Raw genomic sequence first — 18768 nt, 5'->3', positions numbered from 1 at the left:
CGGTCTGACTTTCTGAGTTAGTCCAGTTGACCCGAGTCGACTCAGTTGACTTGACTTAGTTGAGTTTTGACCGGTGATCGGGTGGATTTTTCCGCTAACCTGAGATGTTTTCCGATCACTTTGCCGGCCAATTTCCGGCGCTGGTACCAGCTTTCCGGCGACATGTTTTTGACAGAATTTCTACATGGGTTTTTCTCACATATGGGCTTGGTGAATTTTTATCTAATGGACTTTGAAGACTAGACCTAATTTTGGAAAGAAAAGGATTATGAAAGAAAGATTTCTACAACTTGGATATCACGTATTATTTTCTACTTGGATCTTTGGAGAGAACTTCTTCTAGGGTTTGCTTTGTTTTTTCATCTTCTTTATTTTATTGATTATGATTATGATGAACTCCATTATTATGAGTAACTAAATACTACTATTGGTTATGGGATAAAAGTTGATTTCTCAAATATGTTATTTGAATCTATGGATTAGTTTTGTCTCAATTTTATTGTTTATGATTCATGTCTATTGTTATAGGATTTGATTGTTTGATTGGTTGAGTCCGGAATCAATCCGATTTGCAATCTCTAAAGCTATATTAGGGTTTTCAATACGAAAAAGTTGTTTGTCCCTGATTTTAAGTAGCATAATTGTGGGTAGTGCTTGTAGCGATATATCCTACTAGTCACATATGAATCATAACCTTGGTTAAATCGAATTAGTGCTTTTACACGTTTGATTGCTTTGATTAGTCTTATTCCATAAATCTTAAAGCTTTTAGGGAGTTAAACTTAATTGTGCTTTTACACTTTGGGTTACTTTCTAGGAAGAATTCACATATGCATCTTTTAATGTGGTTGTGATGAAATTAGGGAATTAGCGGGATATTCTTGCGATCAAGGTATCCTAGGGCTTTTAATAGATGAGAGATTAAAATATCAATTCTAGTCATTGATGAAAATACATGTTTGTGAATGATACTATCCCATGACCAATATTTCTCCTTATTGATTATTCCAACTATTTGCTTTGCTTTACTTTATTTTATTTTTGCTAAAACAAAAATCCCCCTTGGTTATCTTAGAAACTGAAAATTACATAACAACAAAAGCCTCTCTGTGGATACGAACTCTTTCCTACCACTTACTATTTATTGTAGTTAAGTAAGAAAGTGAAATTATATTTGACGGTTGACAACCGATCAAATTTTGGCGCCGTTGCCGGGGAGGCATACAGCTTGTTATTAAGTTTTTAGTTTCTTATCATTACTTCCGCTTCCATATTTGCTTTTTGTTTCTTGTCTTGTTTCTCACTTGTTTGCGAGAATTGTTTTCAGGTACCTAATCCCTGGCTTCTAAAGATTGGAACTATCCAAGGTGCGGAATAGCCACTCGAAGAGGCACAATACTCCAACCAAGTCAAGGTACAGGAAGAACAACAGTTAGAAGTGGAAGAAGAGTTACAACAAGAAGTTCTAGAACAAGAGGAACCGGTTGAACAAGAACCACCTTTTGAAGAAGAAGAAGAAGCAATGGGTGATGCAAATCGTACACTCAAGGACTTGGCATCTCACAAGTTGGATACACAACAAGGGTGTATTCAAACAAACTCTACTTTGAGATCAAGCCGGGGTTGCTTAGAGAATTACCAAAGTTCCATGGCATGGTGAATGAAGACCCAAACAAGCATCTTATGGACTTCCACACCATTGTCACGGCCATGCTTCCAGGATATTGAAGCGGATGGTGCAATGTTGAAAGTTTTTCGATTCTCGTTGATGGATAGTGCTAAGGATTGGTTGTGTTATTTACCTCCCGGAAGTATCACAACATGGAATGGGTTGAAGAAACTTTTTAGAGAGGTATTTTCCTGCATCAAAGGCTACTCAAATTCGCAAGGAGATTTGCGGGATGAAGCAAAATGTGGGAGAATCTTTATATGAATGTTGGGAACGATACAAGAGATTGGTGGCAAGATTCCCTCACCATCAATTCAGCGACGCGATGATTATCCAATACTTCTATGAAGGACTCCAATCAAGCGATAGGAATCTTCTTGACGCTGCGGGTGGTGGTGCACTAGTGAGAAAAACGGTGGCACAAGCTAGAGAGTTGATTGAAAACATGGCAGCAAACTCCCAACAATTCTTGAGTCGTGGTTCGGATGTGCTTCTTAGGAGAGTAAATGAAGTGAGCGAGGTGGAGGAACTTCGTCAACAAATGGGTAACATGACAGCTATGATGCAACAAGTTGCAGCCGCGGTGATACCAAGTTCTTCTCAAGGGTATGAAGACTCCAATGAACAAGCTAATGTGATCTTCCCAAATCAGCAAAGACGGTATGATCCCTACTCCAACACTTACAATCCGGGATGGAGAGATCACCCCAATTTTAGCTATGCGAACAAGCAAGGAGCGGTTCAACAACCTAATTTCAACCATCCGAGTGGATTTCAACCTCAACAACAACAATTCCAGCCGCGTCAACAATTTCACCAACCACAACAACAACCTCCAAATCAGGGGTCAAGTATGGAAGAGTTGCTGAAATCTTTTATGCAAAGGACGGAGAGCACGGTTAAGGAGTTGCAAACTCAAGTTGGTTCTATGGCTATTGAGTTGAACCAATTGAAGGCACAAAATAGTGGGAAACTCCCTTCTCAACCTATTAACCCAAAAGGGGATGTGAATGCTATTACGTTGAGAAGTGGTACACAACTTGTGCAACCCGAAGTTACTGATTCGGGCAAGGTGGAAACACCAAAGGAACCTATTTTGGAGGAGAAGAATGAGGATTCTCCCCAAACTTCTGAGGTACCTATTCCTAACTCTAAAACTCCGGTTTCTACTTATGTTCCTCCTTTACCTTTCCCTCGCAGATTCGCAAAGTCCAAGATGGAACTAGAAAAGGAGATTTTAGACGTTCTAAGAAAGATTCATGTGAACATACCGCTCGTAGATGCTATAAAGCAAATGCCAAAGTATGCAAAGGTGTTGAAGGACTTGTGTACCAACAAGAAAAGGCTCAAGAAAGACAAGTGTGGCTGGGGAGAATCTTCGGCAATCTTACAACACAAACTCCCACTGAAATGCAAGGATCCGGGTAGCTTTGACATTCCCGTCACAATTGGTAACACTACATTTAACAAAGCTATGTTGGATTTAGGTGCATCCGTTAATGTTATGCCTGCGTCCATGTATAATTCACTTGAGTTAGGTCCTCTTAAAAAGTCTGGAATTGTGTTGCAATTAGCCGATCGCTCTAATGTTTACCCAATGGGTATTGTTGAGGATGTTCTTGTGCAGGTTAATCAACTTGTATTTCCAGCTGACTTTTGCGTGTTAGAGATGAATGAAGGTTCACCGGACTCGTCTCTTCCATTGCTACTTGGGCGTCCCTTCATGAAAACGGCGAAAACCATTATTGATGTGGATAAGGGGAAGTTGAATATGGAGTTTGATGGAGAAATAATACGTTTCAATATTTTCGAGACGATGAGATATCCTAGTGATGTCCACTCTTGTTTCTCCATTGATTTTATGGATACATTGGCACAACAAGTGTTCGAATTGAATGGTGATGATGCCTTGGAAACCGTTTTAACTACATCCATGGATAATGGTGTAGAGTGTGGTAATGAAGTCAATGAAGCCCTTGGTGATCTTAATTCACTACAAGGATGCCCGGAAACTCATAATATCTATTTTATTTCTTTACCATGCAGTGATGAAAAACTTTTACCATCTATTGTTAAATCTCTAAAATTAGAATTGAAACCTCTCCCAAGTCACTTAAAGTACTTGTACTTGGGTGACAAGGATGAGTTACCTGTGATTGTTTCTAACGATCTTAGTGAATTACAGGAGCAAAAACTTCTAAGGGTGCTAAGGAAGTACAAGCCGGCCATTGGATGGACAATCGCTGATATCAAGGGTATAAGCCCTGCCGTTTGTATGCATAAGATTCGTTTGGAGGACGATGCAAAGCCTACAAGGGAAGCGCAACGTCGTTTGAATCCTCCCATGATGGAAGTTGTGAAAAAAGAGATACCCAAGCTTTTGGAAGTGGGTGTTATATACCCTATATCCGATAGCAAGTGGGTAAGCCTGATGCAAGTGGTACCAAAGAAATCAGGTGTGACGGTGGTGGAGAATGATAAGAATGAACTTGTCCCAACTCGTGTGCAAACCGATTGGAGGCTTTGTATTGATTATAGAAAATTGAATGCCACCACTAGGAAAGATCATTTTCCATTACCTTTTATTGATCAAATGCTTGAACGTTTAGCTTTACACTCTTACTATTGCTTCCTTGATGGCTATTCAGGTTACAATCAGATTGTGATAGCACCGGAGGATCAAGAGAAAACTACTTTCACTTGTACATTCGGTACTTTAGCTTATAGAAGGATGCCTTTTGGCTTGTACAATGCTCCAGCTACCTTTCATAGGTGTATGATAAGTATCTTTTCAGAATATGTTGAAAACATAATCGAAGTGTTCATGGACGACTTTAGTGTCTTTGGTGATTCATTTGACCTTTGCTTGAACAATTTGTCACTAATCCTTGAACGATGCGTTGAAACAAATCTTGTGCTGAATTGGGAGAAGTGCCATTTTATGGTAACTCATGGCATAGTTTTAGGGCATATAATATCTTCTAAAGGCTTGGAAGTTGATAAATCTAAGATTGACCTTATTCGTGCTCTAACCCCTCCCACTACGGTGAGGGAGATACGCTCTTTTCTTGGACATGCAGGTTTTTATCGTAGGTTTATCAAGGACTTTTCCAAGATAGCGTCACTACTTTGTAATTTATTGCAAAAAGATGTGGTTTTTAACTTTGATGAAAAGTGTGTGGAGGCATTCAATCGCTTGAAAGAGATTTTGATTTCAGCCCCTATCATTAAACCACCGGATTGGAGCAAGCCTTTTGAGCTCATGTGTGATGCAAGTGACTGTGCGGTTGGTGCAGTGCTTGGGAAGCGTGTGGGGGAAGATACCTCATGCTATTTATTATTCTTCTAAAACGTTAAATGAGGCCCAACAAAACTACACAACCACTGAAAAATAGTTGTTAGCCATTGTTTTTCTTTGGAAAAGTTTCGCTCTTATCTAATTGGTACAAAAGTTGTTGTCTTTTCTGATCATGCAGCACTTAGGTACTTGCTAATGAAGAAAGAAGCGAAACCGAGGCTCATACGATGGATTTTACTCTTGCAAGAGTTTGATCTTGAAATCAAAGACAAGAAAGGAATTGAGAACACCGTTGCGGATCACTTGAGCCGTCTTGCTGTGGACAAGGAAGTTATCCCATTGCGTGAAAGCTTCCCGGATGAGAAACTATTCTCAATTGCCTTTGGAGAACCATGGTATGCTGATATTGTCAATTACTTGGTGTCTAAACAAATTCCAAAGAACTTGTCTCGTGCTGAGAGGGACAAACTTAAGAAGTTTGGAAACCAATACATATGGGATGATCCATACTTGTGGAAACATTGCAGCGACCAAGTAATAAGAAGGTGTGTTCCCGAATGTGAATTTAATTCTATATTGTCTTTTTGTCACTCTTATGCTTGCGGAGGACATTTTGGAACCGCTGACAAGGTGCTTGAAAGCGGTTTCTATTGGCCAACCTTGTTTAAGGATGCATATATATTTTGTACAACTTGTGATAGGTGCCAAAGAACAGGCAATCTAGGTGCTCGAAATCAAATGCCACAAACTTTTATTCAATTTATTGAAGTTTTCAATATAAGGGGTATTGATTTTATGGGTCCTTTTGTCAACTCCCGTGGAAATTTTTATATCTTACTTGTTGTTGATTATGTCTCTAAATGGGTGGAAGCTAAGGCCACCCCAAATAATGATTCTAAAGTGGTTTCAGATTTTGTGCAAGCTAATATTTTTGCAAGGTTTGGAATTCCAAGAGCCATAATTAGCGATGGGGGTTCTCACTTCAAAAACAGGTTCTTACAAAACTTGTTGAAGAAGTGCAATGTGTCGCACAATATTGCAACACCTTATCATCCCCAAAAAAATGGACAAGCTGAGCTTTCCAACCGAGAGCTGAAATCCATACTTGAGAAGACGGTGAATCCAACAAGGAAGGATTGGAGCATGCGACTTAATGATGGTTTGTGGGCTTATAGAACCGTATACAAGACACCTATTGGGATGTCTCCTTTTAGGCTTGTGTATGGTAAACCTTGTCACTTACCCGTGGAGATTGAGCATAAGGCGTTTTGGGATATTAAGCAATGCAATATGGAGATGGATGGTGCTGGAAAGCAAAGGAAGTTACAACTCCAAGAGCTAGAGGAGCTTCACAATGATGCATTTGAAAGCTCGCGCATTTACAAGGAGAAAACGAAGGCATTTCATGATACTATGATTTCTAGAGAACAATTTTGTGTTGGGAAGAAAGTGCTATTGTTTAATTCTCGCTTGCAATTATTTCCGGGTAAATTAAGGTCACGTTGGATTGGACCTTTCATTGTTACTAATGTGTTTTCTCATGGTGCAGTCAAAATTCGTATCATATCTACAGGCAAGGAATTTAAAGTTAATGGGCACCGGTTGAAACCATACTATGAGAACTTCTCTTCCGAAGTGGTGGAAGGAGTTAATTTTGTGGATGCAATCCCTCTGGAGGAGTCATAGAAAGCAAGGAGATAGTCGGGCTGACGACTTTAAACCAAGCGCTAAGTGGGAGGCAACCAACCGATTTTGTATCTTTACCTTTATCTTTTTTTAAGTATTTTTATTATTTGCGTAATTTCCCACCTTGAACTTCACTTTGGATGAGTTAATTTACATTGAGGACAATGTAAAGTTTAAGTGTGGGGGAGCATTTATATGTTTTTACCCGTGGAGATTAAGCATAACTCCGTGGAGGAACCCATTAACTACAAGGGACAAAATTATTCAAGTGTTAGAAATAATATGAAAGTTGTTACCATAGCTCAGATATCACCATATCACTTTCTGTTTTTACTTTTGTAACCTTTATGTTATATCTATGTGATTTGGTGGGTCACTAACATCGACTTGTTATTGCTGTTAGGATGAAATAATGTGATTGAGTTACTACAAAAAAACAAAAAAAAAAAACAAAAGAGACCGACCAATTGACCAAACGGAATAAATTTAACACTTGGATAAAGCAGTATGTGTGTGTTCTCCCTGTCTCCTTCGCCTAAGCAAGCGTGGAGTGCAGGATCCAAGGGAACTATCATGTAATCTGCTGACAAGAAACATGAGCTTGGATCCACAAGATCCAATCATGATGTCAAAAAAAAAAAATTGATATGGTGCAATAAAATCGACTCCTGGTTCCGTTGTATATGCCAGTGTGTTGATATTAGATTTCAGACCAGTAGCTCAATCCAATAGGATTCATAGGTTCATCATTGACAGCGACCTTCAGACAGATATGGGAAACATCGATCACTTTAGTAAACATCGCAACCATCTATATCTATTTCCATCTTCTTTATCTCTTCATTTGTGATTGTGGTTTGTTAGTTTCCGAGATTGTGGCTTGTTCGACTTTCTTAACAGAGCTTGTTTATATATATTAATTTGGATTCATAACAAGGTACATCCTCTTGCAACCATTTTGGATTCTTTCATGGATTTGTCACAGGTAGATGGAGTTTGAAAAATAGGTTTTGTAGGAAAACCTCTTGTAAACCTTCACGAGACTATAACTCGTCCACTAGGGACACCTAAGGGTTCAAAGGCTTGTTATTTATGCTAAAAGTGACCGTAGGCTCGACGACAGGGAGTTGTATGTATGTTTTAGAATTCTTTTGTTTGATTTGCTCGAGGACTAGCAAAGTCTAAGTGTGGGAGAATTTGATAGGTGTTTAAAACACCTAATTTTATATCTAGTATTATACTTTCTTTGCGAGTTTTCTTGTAAAATATGTATCTTATGTTTGCTTTTGAGTGTTTAGGTACTTTGGAGTCATGTGGAACAAAAGAAGAAGAAACGTCGCTTAAAAGGCAAAAAGGTGCAAATGCTATTGGAGGCGAATTATTTCTCATTATTTGCTTTTATTTCTTAATTTCTGTCTGAAAAGCGTGTCGACTTTAGTGATGCAAATATATGTCTGAAAAGCACGACTACTTTAGTGATGAAAAGAAATTGTAGATAAGAAGTAGGTATGAGATGTAAGAGGCGGCTGATGTTGGTGGAAGGATTCGAAGAAGAGAAAAAGTGTCAATTCTCATGTGAAATTGCTACGGGGAGCGGAGCCGAGCCAAGCCAGCGATAGGAGACAACTACTGCAGCTTAGTCTAGAGAAGCGAGGAGCGGACATCTTTGTTGGCCCTTATCTGATGAGTGGGTGTTGTCTATTCTGGGTACCCCTTATCTGCCTCACCTAGGTGGTTGTATCCACTTCATTTCCTACACAACTCTAAAACCTAGAGAAATATCTTCTCTTAATCATTATGGTGTTTGTCTGAAAGTTAGACATGTGAGGAAACAAAGGCGCAGCTTCTGTGAGAAATTGATGGAGATTCAGAGAGATCGAGAAATGAAGAAGTTAGGGTTTGCTGATGCTGAGAAGAGCAAGGAAAAGTTCATGGTTCTGATGGAAGAATTTGTAGCACAAAAGAGTTACATTAATGAGAAGAACAAATGGGTTTTACTGAATCAAGAAGTAGCTCAAGATGTTGGTGACGAATTGAGGGTTTGAAGCAGAAATTGGGGTTTTAAGAAAGTAAATCTGGGAGATGGGTTTGCCAGTCGAGGGTTCAGTCAAGATCAAATGGGTTGGTTATGAATTAGAATATGGGAATTTTGAGTCTGTTGATGTGCATCTGAGATGAATTAGGGTTTCATTGAATGGGAATTTGAGATCGAAATGACAAAGCAGAGAAGATCATGGGGCATCTAGTGATTTGAAGATCTGACATGGAGTTAACTGAAGTTGAGAAGTAAATTAAGGCTGGGTTTCTGCTGTTGTGGTTATTCACAGTTAGGGTTTCTGTTGGATCTTGTTGTTATTCTCGATTGATGGTTTGTGGAAGATATTGGTGATGATTACAGAAATTAGGGTTTGTAGATGAAATTGCTGTTATCGATTGTAAGAAAACAAGACAGGTTTGGGTTGTGCTGGATTCAAGGGTGCAGCGAGTTAGAAGAACTTGAAACTGCTGTAGGACAACAAATGAAGAATGGCTTGAAGAAGTAGACAGCACTGGTGGTGATTTTGATGGGTTATGAACTATTGAAGTTGCAGTTGAGATGTAATGAAGAAGATGGAGCCGAAGTTGCAGGTGAATGAAGAGGACAATTATGTTGTCTTAGGCTGAATGTGAAGTTGCAGGCAATGCAGTTGTAATCCTGGTGTTACAGAGAAAGATTGGAATGTATTGCAACCCAATGCAGTTAACAGATTCAGATGGCTATGGATGAATGGTGATTCAGTTGGTGGTTGCCGTTGCAAGAGACAAGAATGGGTATTTGATGTTGGCACTAAACTGAAATGGGTTTGAGGCAATGTGTGCAGGTGTTAGCAATGAACTGAGATGTTGAGAATAATGAGTATTGGCTGGGAAGATATCAGTTGAGCAGGTTATGCAATTGGCTGGGAAGATATCACTTGTGAAGCGTAATGATGGTGCAGCACAATCTCAAGACAGTGCAAATGGCTCAGGCCTAGGCCAAGACCATTCAGCCCAGTTAGCCGAGTTAGTAGCTGACTCTGACATTGACTCGGTCTGACTTTCTGAGTTAGTCCAGTTGACCCCAGTCGATTCAGTTGACTTGACTGAGTTGAGTTTTGACCGGTGACCGGGTGGATTTTGCCGGTCACCTGAGCTGTTTTCCGATCAATTTGCCGGCAAATTTCCGGCGCTGGTACCAACTTTCCGGCGACATGTTTTTGGCAGAATTTCTACATGGGTTTTTGTCACATGGGCTTGGTGAATTTTTATCTAATGGACTTTGAAGACTAGACGTAATTTTGGGAAGAAAAGGATTATAAAAGAAAAACTTCTACAACTTGGATATCACGTATTATTTTCTACTTGGAGCTTTGGAGAGAACTTCTTCTAGGGTTTGCTTTTTGTTATTTTCATCTTCTTTATTTTATTGATTATGATTATGATGAACTCTATTATTATGAGTAACTAAATACTACTATTGGTTATTGGATAAAAGTTGATTTCTCAAATATGTTATTTGAATCTATGGATTAGTTTTGTCTCAATATTTTATTTTTTATGATTCATGGTCTATATTGTTATAGGATTTGATTTTTGATTGGTTGAGTCCGGAATCAATCCGATTTGCATTCCTCTCTAAATATATATTAGGTTTTTCAATACGAAAAAGTTGTTTGTCCCTGATTTAAGTAGCATAATTGTGGGAAGTGCTTGTAGAGATATATCCTACTAGTCATATGAATCATAACCTTGGTTAAATCAAATTAGTGGTTTTACACGTTTGATTGCTTTGATTAGTCTTATTCCATAAATCTTAAAGCTTTTAGGAAGTTATACTTAATTGTGCTTTTACATTTTGGGTTACTTTCTAGGAAGAATTCACATATGCATCTTTTAATGTGGTTGTGATGAAATTAGGGAATTAGCGGGATATTCTTGCGATCAAGGTATCCTAGGGATTTTAATAGATGAGAGATTAAAATATCAATTCTAGTCATTGATGAAAATACATGTTTGTGAATGATACTATCCCATGATCACCATGCCAATCGCACCACCGTTCCAATGGCATTCCATGGCAGCCACATCTCCGTGCCAAAGGCATGCCGACCATTTTTCCGCACCACCGTGCCAATGGCATGTCGTGCGAGCCACATCTCCGCGCCAAAGGCATGCCAATCATGCCAGCCGCACCACCGTGCCAATGGCCTGCCATGCCAGCCACATATCCACGCCAAAGGCATGCCAGCCGCACCACTGTTCCAATGGCATGCCATGCTAGCCACATCTCCGCATCAAAGCCAGGCCGACCATGCCTCCATGTCGTTGGCTGCCAATACGAAGGGTTGCAACAATCAACGACCACCCTTCCCTCCGAGATGAAAATCTCAGCCGTCCAAGTTCGCCACCAAACGCATGGCAACTTTTGGCCCAATGCCAAGCCCAAATTTTGGCCGCGCCTAAAACTATCCTAGCTTGGCCACGCCAAAGCCATGCCGACCATGCCTCCATTCCGCTGGCTGCCAAACGGAAGGTTGCAACAATCAACAGCTGTCCTTCCTCCTGAGATGCAGATCTCAACCGTACAAACTTGACACCAAACGACTTGTGGAAATCTCTTGGCTACGGTTCCAACTCCTGGCCATGGTGCCAAATCCCTAATTTGGCCATACCAAAGCCATGCCGGCCATGCATCCATGCCGCTGGCTGCCAAATGGAAGGTTGCAACAATCAACGGCCGTCCTTCCTCATGAGATGTAGATCTCGACCGTACAAACTTGCCACCAAACGACTTGTGTCAATCTCTTGGATACGGTGCAAACTCCTGGCCACGGTGCCAAAGCCCTAATTTAGCCACGCGAAAGCCATGCCGGCCATGCCTCCATGCCGCTGGCTACCAAACGGAAGGTTGCAACAATCAACGGCTGTCCTTTCTCCCGAGATGCAGATCTCAGCCGTACAAACTTGCCACCAAACGACTTGTGGCAATCTATTGGCTACGGTGCCAACTCTTTGACAGGATGCCAAATCCCTAATTTGGCCACGCCAAAGCCATGCCGGCCATGCCTCCATGCCGGTGTCTGCCAAATGGAAGGTTGCAACAATCAATGACTATGCTTCCTCCTGAGATGCAGATCTTAGCCGTGTAAACTTGCCACCAAACGACTTGTGGCAATCTCTTGGATACGGTTCCAACTCTTGGACACGGTTCCAAAGCCCTAATTTGGCCACGCCAAAGCCATGTCGGTCATGCCTCCATGCCGCTGGCTGCCAAACGGTATGCTGCAACAATCAACGACTATCCTTCCTCTTGAGGTGCAAATCTTAGCCGTACAAGTTTGCCACCAAATGACTTGTGGCAACCTTTGGCTACGCTGCCAACTCTTTGGCCACGACACATACTTAGCTATGTCAATTCTTTGGTCACGACACCAAACCCTAATTAGCCACGCCAAGAGCATGTGCAAGCCATGCCAGCACCGTGGGCACGCCACTACCTACCTACGGAAGGTAACCAAAATCAACGGCTAACATTATTCTGGAGATGCGAAATCTCGGCCGTCGAAAGTCACCACCGAACCGGGAAGCCTCTCAATCTTAACTTTCCAAACAATAGCAACATGCTACACGTTTTCCACGAAAACAATCGAGACATCAAAACATGTCACCAACTGGGGGATGCTCATCAGGGTATTAGTCTGGCGGTTTAAAGCGTGCGGCGTACACTACCCCCGTTACAAGAAAGTGTCATAAGAGTGATGCGGATTGTAAATACAAGAAGTGATGGTGAAACGTTCCCTTCATTATGGAAACATCAATTCCAGGCGTTACCCGTTACCGCTTTCTTCCATTTACTCAACCGTTTCCACTTCTTACGAGGCCATGGTACATTTCATTGCGACTTGTATAAATAGGTCTCACCTATTTCCACCAAAGACAAGTTTTTGGTCGGGAGCATACAACACTAAGAAATCACTTGTTAGCTTTCCAATCTGCTAGCGTTTCACTTTCTGATACAAGTCGTCAAACAACTACTCTTCCCGAATCAACTATTCTGGTCTCAACACTCTCTTCGCTTCCCTACCTAAGACCAACCCTTCTCCTTCACTTTGTGACCGAAGCAAGTCTGGAATGGCCATTTCTTGGTTTAGGCCGGATTTGTACAGATTGATCTCTCGAATCAAAAGTACTCCCCTGCAGTACATTGTTTAGGGTTTAGACTCGTTTCTCACCCACACACACGAAATTACTAAAATCAACAGAAATTGTTTTCACCCTCAAACAATTGGCGACCACAGTGGAAGATTAATCTATCAGTCACAATATCAATTCCCGATTTCTGATTCCATCTTTTCAACCCATATATCGAGATGATGGAATCAGACTAGCCGCCGCCTCGTTATCAGACGACTCTGGAACGGCTGGGGACTTAGGAATGATTGGGGACTTTTCGCAGTCACGGCGCCGTCGCCCAAAAAACTCAGATTTACATCAGGGAGATCCATTTTTTTGGGAGACTCTAAAAAGAAAATAAGTCTCGTCAGAGGAGTTGCATGTTCTACTACCTAGGATTTTCACATAGATAGTAGAAACCGACAGCCATGTTATCCCCATGTTTATCCCATACTTTCTACTAAAAACACAACATTCAAAACTCGGTGACTCTCCTGGGGTATTTATACCACATATATAGTCATAACCAAAACAACATTATTCTAAAAAAAAAACAATTCATTCCAAAAGAATAATCCAAAACCCTCATAGGCAACAATTATCTACCAACCCAAGAATCCAGAAAACTAAACCATAAGCTAGGCGCTCTGTTCGCCTTCAAAAAAAAAAGGAAAGAAGCTTAAATAAAGAAGTTCAAAAGACAGGAGAACATTCAAGGAAAACCATCTAGTAATGGCTTGCTCTTCTTGGTGAAAGCCTCCTTCGTGCTTTCGAGAGCCGCCCGTTTTAGCTTCAACTCCGTGGACAACCTTTCGATTTCGGCCTCCTGCTGTGCGACCTCATCCGCGGAAGGGCCTTCAGCCGCCGTAGTCTACAACTTTTCGATCTTAGAGAAACCTTCAACAAACCAGGGAACATTGAACCCGTGGTCTACGCACACATCACGATAGAACTTCCGGCTTGAGACCACGTCCTCAGAAACGGTATGGCCAGTCACTTTGCACATATCGTCAATCGAAGATAAAGCTTCCTCCACACGCTTGACCAGCGCAAACCGACTAATAACCTTTTTGGTTGTGGAAATGTGTCCATACCTTTCCCATATCTTGGTATATAACGTCTTGTATTTGGCTGGCACGCTGAAGCCGCCGATCAACACATGATCTGGATAAGGAACTAAGTATGGAGGAGAGAAAACGGCACCCGCAACCGAACCGACAACTGGCAAGGGATTCCTAACTACAATGGCGCCAGCGGTCGCTGGAGCATTCTCCGCTACTTCAGCCGCAACAACATCTTCATCTTGATCGACCTCCATTTCCTGACCGTTAGGAGAAGCTTCCACGGTTGGAGACAAAGTTGTATCTTCACGATTTTCCGCCTCGGGGCCATCTTCAGGAGCGGGTTCTCCCTGTAATATCGTGGTTTATAAATTTTTCAAAAAAAAAAAAGAGAGAAAAAGAAAGGAAGAAGAAGAAAAACGCGTGGAAGACTCACTGATTCACTTTCAGGCTGACTAGAAGAAGACTCAGCGCTGCTGTTGGAAGAGCTATTTTCATCATCACTAGATTCCGAGCTTCCCTCCTTTTCGAGCTCTTCCTCACCACAAGAAAGCTCGACATTGTCACCCTCTGCCGCGAGAGCCTCCATTCTCTGAGGTTGAGCAGTGCCACCCTATACTGCGGAGCCACCATTTTCTGACTACGTGCAAGCTGGGCAAAAACGTTCACGCCCTAGTTAAGTAATAAGGAAATATTTTCAGTAACAAAATAACCGTGCAATCCAACTGAGTGGGCAATAAAAAGAATACATACCCGAACGTTGGAAGAAATGAAAGTCACAAGGGACGTTGAATCTGATCGAAAACCACTCGCGCGATCTTTCGACCTTCTCTCCTTGTTTTGGGGAATGGTCGTGTCCGTGTTAGGAGACTTCCGTTTGGGCGAGGAAGGATCTCTTAACAATGGATGTCTTGCTAAAGTTGCAGCAGAAGACTTACCACAGGTATTCTTCACTACGTCATTCACGAATCCATGAATGGCAAGGAACTAATCCTGCCAGAATATGTTATACTTGGAAGTTGTTATTGGATTTCGTGATCAAGAAGGGAAGAATTATACCCGGCGCAAGAGCACTAGCATCAAGAGCATCCGGCAATAAGTTTTCTGGAACGGCCGACTGACGAGGGAGAGGGACCCCTTGGTCAAATCCCATATGTCGATCCGCCCTGTCAATGTTGTAAGAGACTGTCTGACAAGATCCTCGAAAGAAAGACGATACATAACCAGGCGTGCAACTTCGCATGAACACGACCTCGCCAATGCTCGTATTCTTTTCGGAAATCAAAAATGTATTCAGAACAGAGGCAAAAGTGTCTATTTGAACTATGGATCCGTTCACTGGAGCCCATGGATGAAAGTTGATTGTGTAGGAGTTGTCAAGGAAGTCAACCAGGTTCGAGCCAGATCTTGGGCGCCTGTTCACAAAGCGAAGTATCCTAGAACCACCCTAAGACTCGGGAAGTAAAGCCAGCGGTTTAGGAACGCACTTCTCGAAATTCTCCCACAACCACGCTTGAATAAAAGCAACATGGACGTACGAGTCCACTTTCATGTAGCCTTTTGAAACACGCATGTCCGCAACCAGATGATCCAAATGTGTGTACAGAGAATCGAGAAACAAGCCGTCAATGGTAAGAACAACACCTTTCGCTAATCTGATAGCAAATTTAATGAGACCCTGTCTTATTTTATTCCCACCAGAGCCGTCGTAAAAAATGTCCCTGGATAACCAAAGAACCAAGAATGTCGTGACATGAAGTGTACTATTCTTTTGATCCGGCTCTAGATCATCTGGAAACCATTGAGACACCCACCAGCTGTAGAAACACCTCGTCTCGTTTTCCTTCCGAACAAAACCTTTTGACTTCGCAACGAGAAAAGCGTCATTTGTTCTTCATCTTCAGACAAGGTGATATCAAGATTCCCTGTTATGGGAAGGTTCAGCAAGACAACCACACTTTCCAGATAGACAGTAATTTCACCCCACCTGCATATGACTGTGTGAGTGTCTGGACACCATCGAGAGACGAAAGAAACTAAGCTCGGGATATCTTTCCTGATTTGAAGCGCCGCAGAAGCTGTGACAGCGTGTGCTTTGATCAAATTTGCTTTTACGCAGTCCTAACTTATCATGAATTTCATCCACATGTCGAAAGAACGCAACGGACTCTGACAGATTCTGAAGTCAATGGAAGAAGCAGGATACTCTTGCCTCCGAAGGCAAAACCGTATTACACAACCTGGTCGAACCGACTGGGTGTCTCCTTCACCCTCTAAACCGGTGATAGACACATTTTTGTGTCTAATTTGATCTCAATACTATATATTGTTGGCACTCGATTTTGTACTAATTTTGTTATTTTATGTATTTGTAGGTATTTTTTGGAAATAAACATTTTTGGAAAATTCTGCTCGAAAAGTTGATTTTGTCACCCGGAGGACAAGTGTTGTTCGGACTCTCGCTTTTGGATAAGGGGTAACCTAATTACTAAGGGGCACCCCCAGGTCACCCCAAGGCAGCTGCTATTCGCACCCAAGTTCTGGTTAGGGGGAGGACACCTTCTTCCCAAATTCAAAAAAACAAAATTGGCGGGAAAAAATTGTTATCAACTGGCAGATTTAGGGTTGGAAGTTTGGACGGGATTAAAGGAGATTCAATGGCCCAAATTAAATGGGTTTGTTCCTAGGGCCTAGATAGAGCTGGTATGGGTGTTGGATTCGGTCAAAATTGGTTAGATAACCGGTGGTAATCAAATCAGGGAAGATATTCTAAAATAAGAAAAATATTCTATTCTTGGAATTCTTGGATGGAAGAGACGTGCATGGGTTGATTTTATTGGCTGGAAACAATCCCTACAGCTCAAGTATGACGCGTGAGAAGAGATAAAACATGGAATAATCCGTAACAAATCAGAGAATTAAAGAAAAAAATATCGGGAATATTTTCATTCACTGCCGAGTAATGGGAAGATTTTTTGGATTAATGGAGGAGATTCAATGGTTCAATTACGTATAAATATGTTCCTAATGTGCTACAGAGAGGCTGTCGAGAGTTGGGAGAAGAGAGGAGAGCCACAGACGCAGAAATCAAGAGTTGATCAAACTCTGCTGCTGCTGATGAAGAACACCAAGAACACGAAGAACGGACTCGCAGCAGCAGTCGTTTATCAACAGTGAAAATGACTCACATCCGTGGGTCGTAGGTGTGGGTCTTAGCATTTCAGCGACAACAGCACCTCAGCTTTGTCGTTAATTTTTGGACGCCTTCTGTGGGTCGCAGAATCTTTTTTTAGAACATTTACTTATCTTTCTCTTTATTGTAAACATCAATTGAGTTTAATAAAATATTTTGAGAGGTTTTCCAACATGATGAGTTAATTCCCTCGTAACCAAGGCAATGGAGGAAGCTATTCACGCAACATAAATGGGTAACTATTTCATTTAATTATATAATTCACCTAATCGCTGCTTTTGCAGAGTTTTAAATTGTTTGAATGATTGTCTTAATTATTTGTTATTCAGTTTGATAGGTTATGCTTGGTTTAATCTCTTGATAATCTATGCTTAAGGTTTACAAATAATATTTGAGAATTTGTATGATTGATAGTGAATTAAAGATAAAAGAGGACTTAAGAATTGAATAGAGTTTTGAAATATTTATCATTCAATCTTGCGTAGTAGTGGAATCTAGTGTCTTGGTTACCTCTCGCCCAAAATTGTTAATATTTTGTATATATATTTTTATAAGTCTAAAAAATCCTTTACCTTCACAAGTCTTAGAGTTCGAACCTTTATTACTACAACCCACGAAAAATCTTTAATCATTAGTGTCTTGAATAGAGTTTTAAATAGAAAGTCCTTTTCACTTTCTATTTTTAGTTTTCTTTTATTTCAAGTGATTTGGTGGGGCACACGATTCAAGTTGTTACCTTTGCTAGGGTGAAATAGAGTGACTGAGTTACCTTTTAAAAAAAAAAAAAAAAAAAAAAAACCGGACCAGTTAGACCAATCAGAATAAGTATTAACACTTGGATAGCAATATGCGTGTGTTCTCCCTGTTTCCGTCGCCTAAGCAAGCGTGGAATGCAGGACCCGTGGGAACTATCGTGTAATCTGCTGACAAGAAGCATGCGCTTGGATCCAAAAGATCTATTCATGCCGTTAAGTTACAAAAAAAAAAAAAAAAAAAAAAAAAAAAAAAAAAAAAAAAAAAAGGGTTATTGTTATGTGTAGTCAACTGCTGGTTCCCTTGTATTTGCCAGTTTGTTGATCTAGATTTAAGTTATTGACCACTGGTTCCCTTGTATATGCCAGTGTTAATATTAGTCAGACCGGTATCTCAGTCATTTAGGTTAGGTTCACCTTGGCAGAGGCCTTCAGACAGATATGGGAAACACCGTTCACTTTTCAACCATCTACATTTTTCTTTTTCCATCTTCTTAATCTTTTCATGTGATTAGTCTGACTCCGAGTATGATGTCCATCGTGAAACTATCTTAGTAGAGCTCTGTCACTTATATGAATTTTAGTATGCTTGAGTGCAAACTCGTGTACAACAATTGGAATTTCGCATCAGGGTTCTTCCTCTTAGAGTCAATAATTGTATGCCAACCAAGGAGGTTCTTTAGTGCTTTCCAAGGTTCTGCGTAGATAGCTAGGGTCTGGAGTATTGGTTTTTGTGGGTACACCTCTGATAAACCCACCCGAGATTAACTCGGTCACTTTTCAAGAATAAATTTTGCTCGAGGACTAGCAAATAATAAGTTTGGGGGTATTTGATAGACACATTTTTGTGTCTAATTTGATCTCAATACTATATATTGTTGGCACTCGATTTTGTACTAATTTTGTTATTTTATGTA

The sequence above is a fragment of the Papaver somniferum genome, unplaced genomic scaffold, assembly GCF_003573695.1.
Source record: "Papaver somniferum cultivar HN1 unplaced genomic scaffold, ASM357369v1 unplaced-scaffold_137, whole genome shotgun sequence".
Taxonomy (NCBI): domain Eukaryota; kingdom Viridiplantae; phylum Streptophyta; class Magnoliopsida; order Ranunculales; family Papaveraceae; genus Papaver; species Papaver somniferum.
This window is presented reverse-complemented; position numbering follows the sequence as displayed.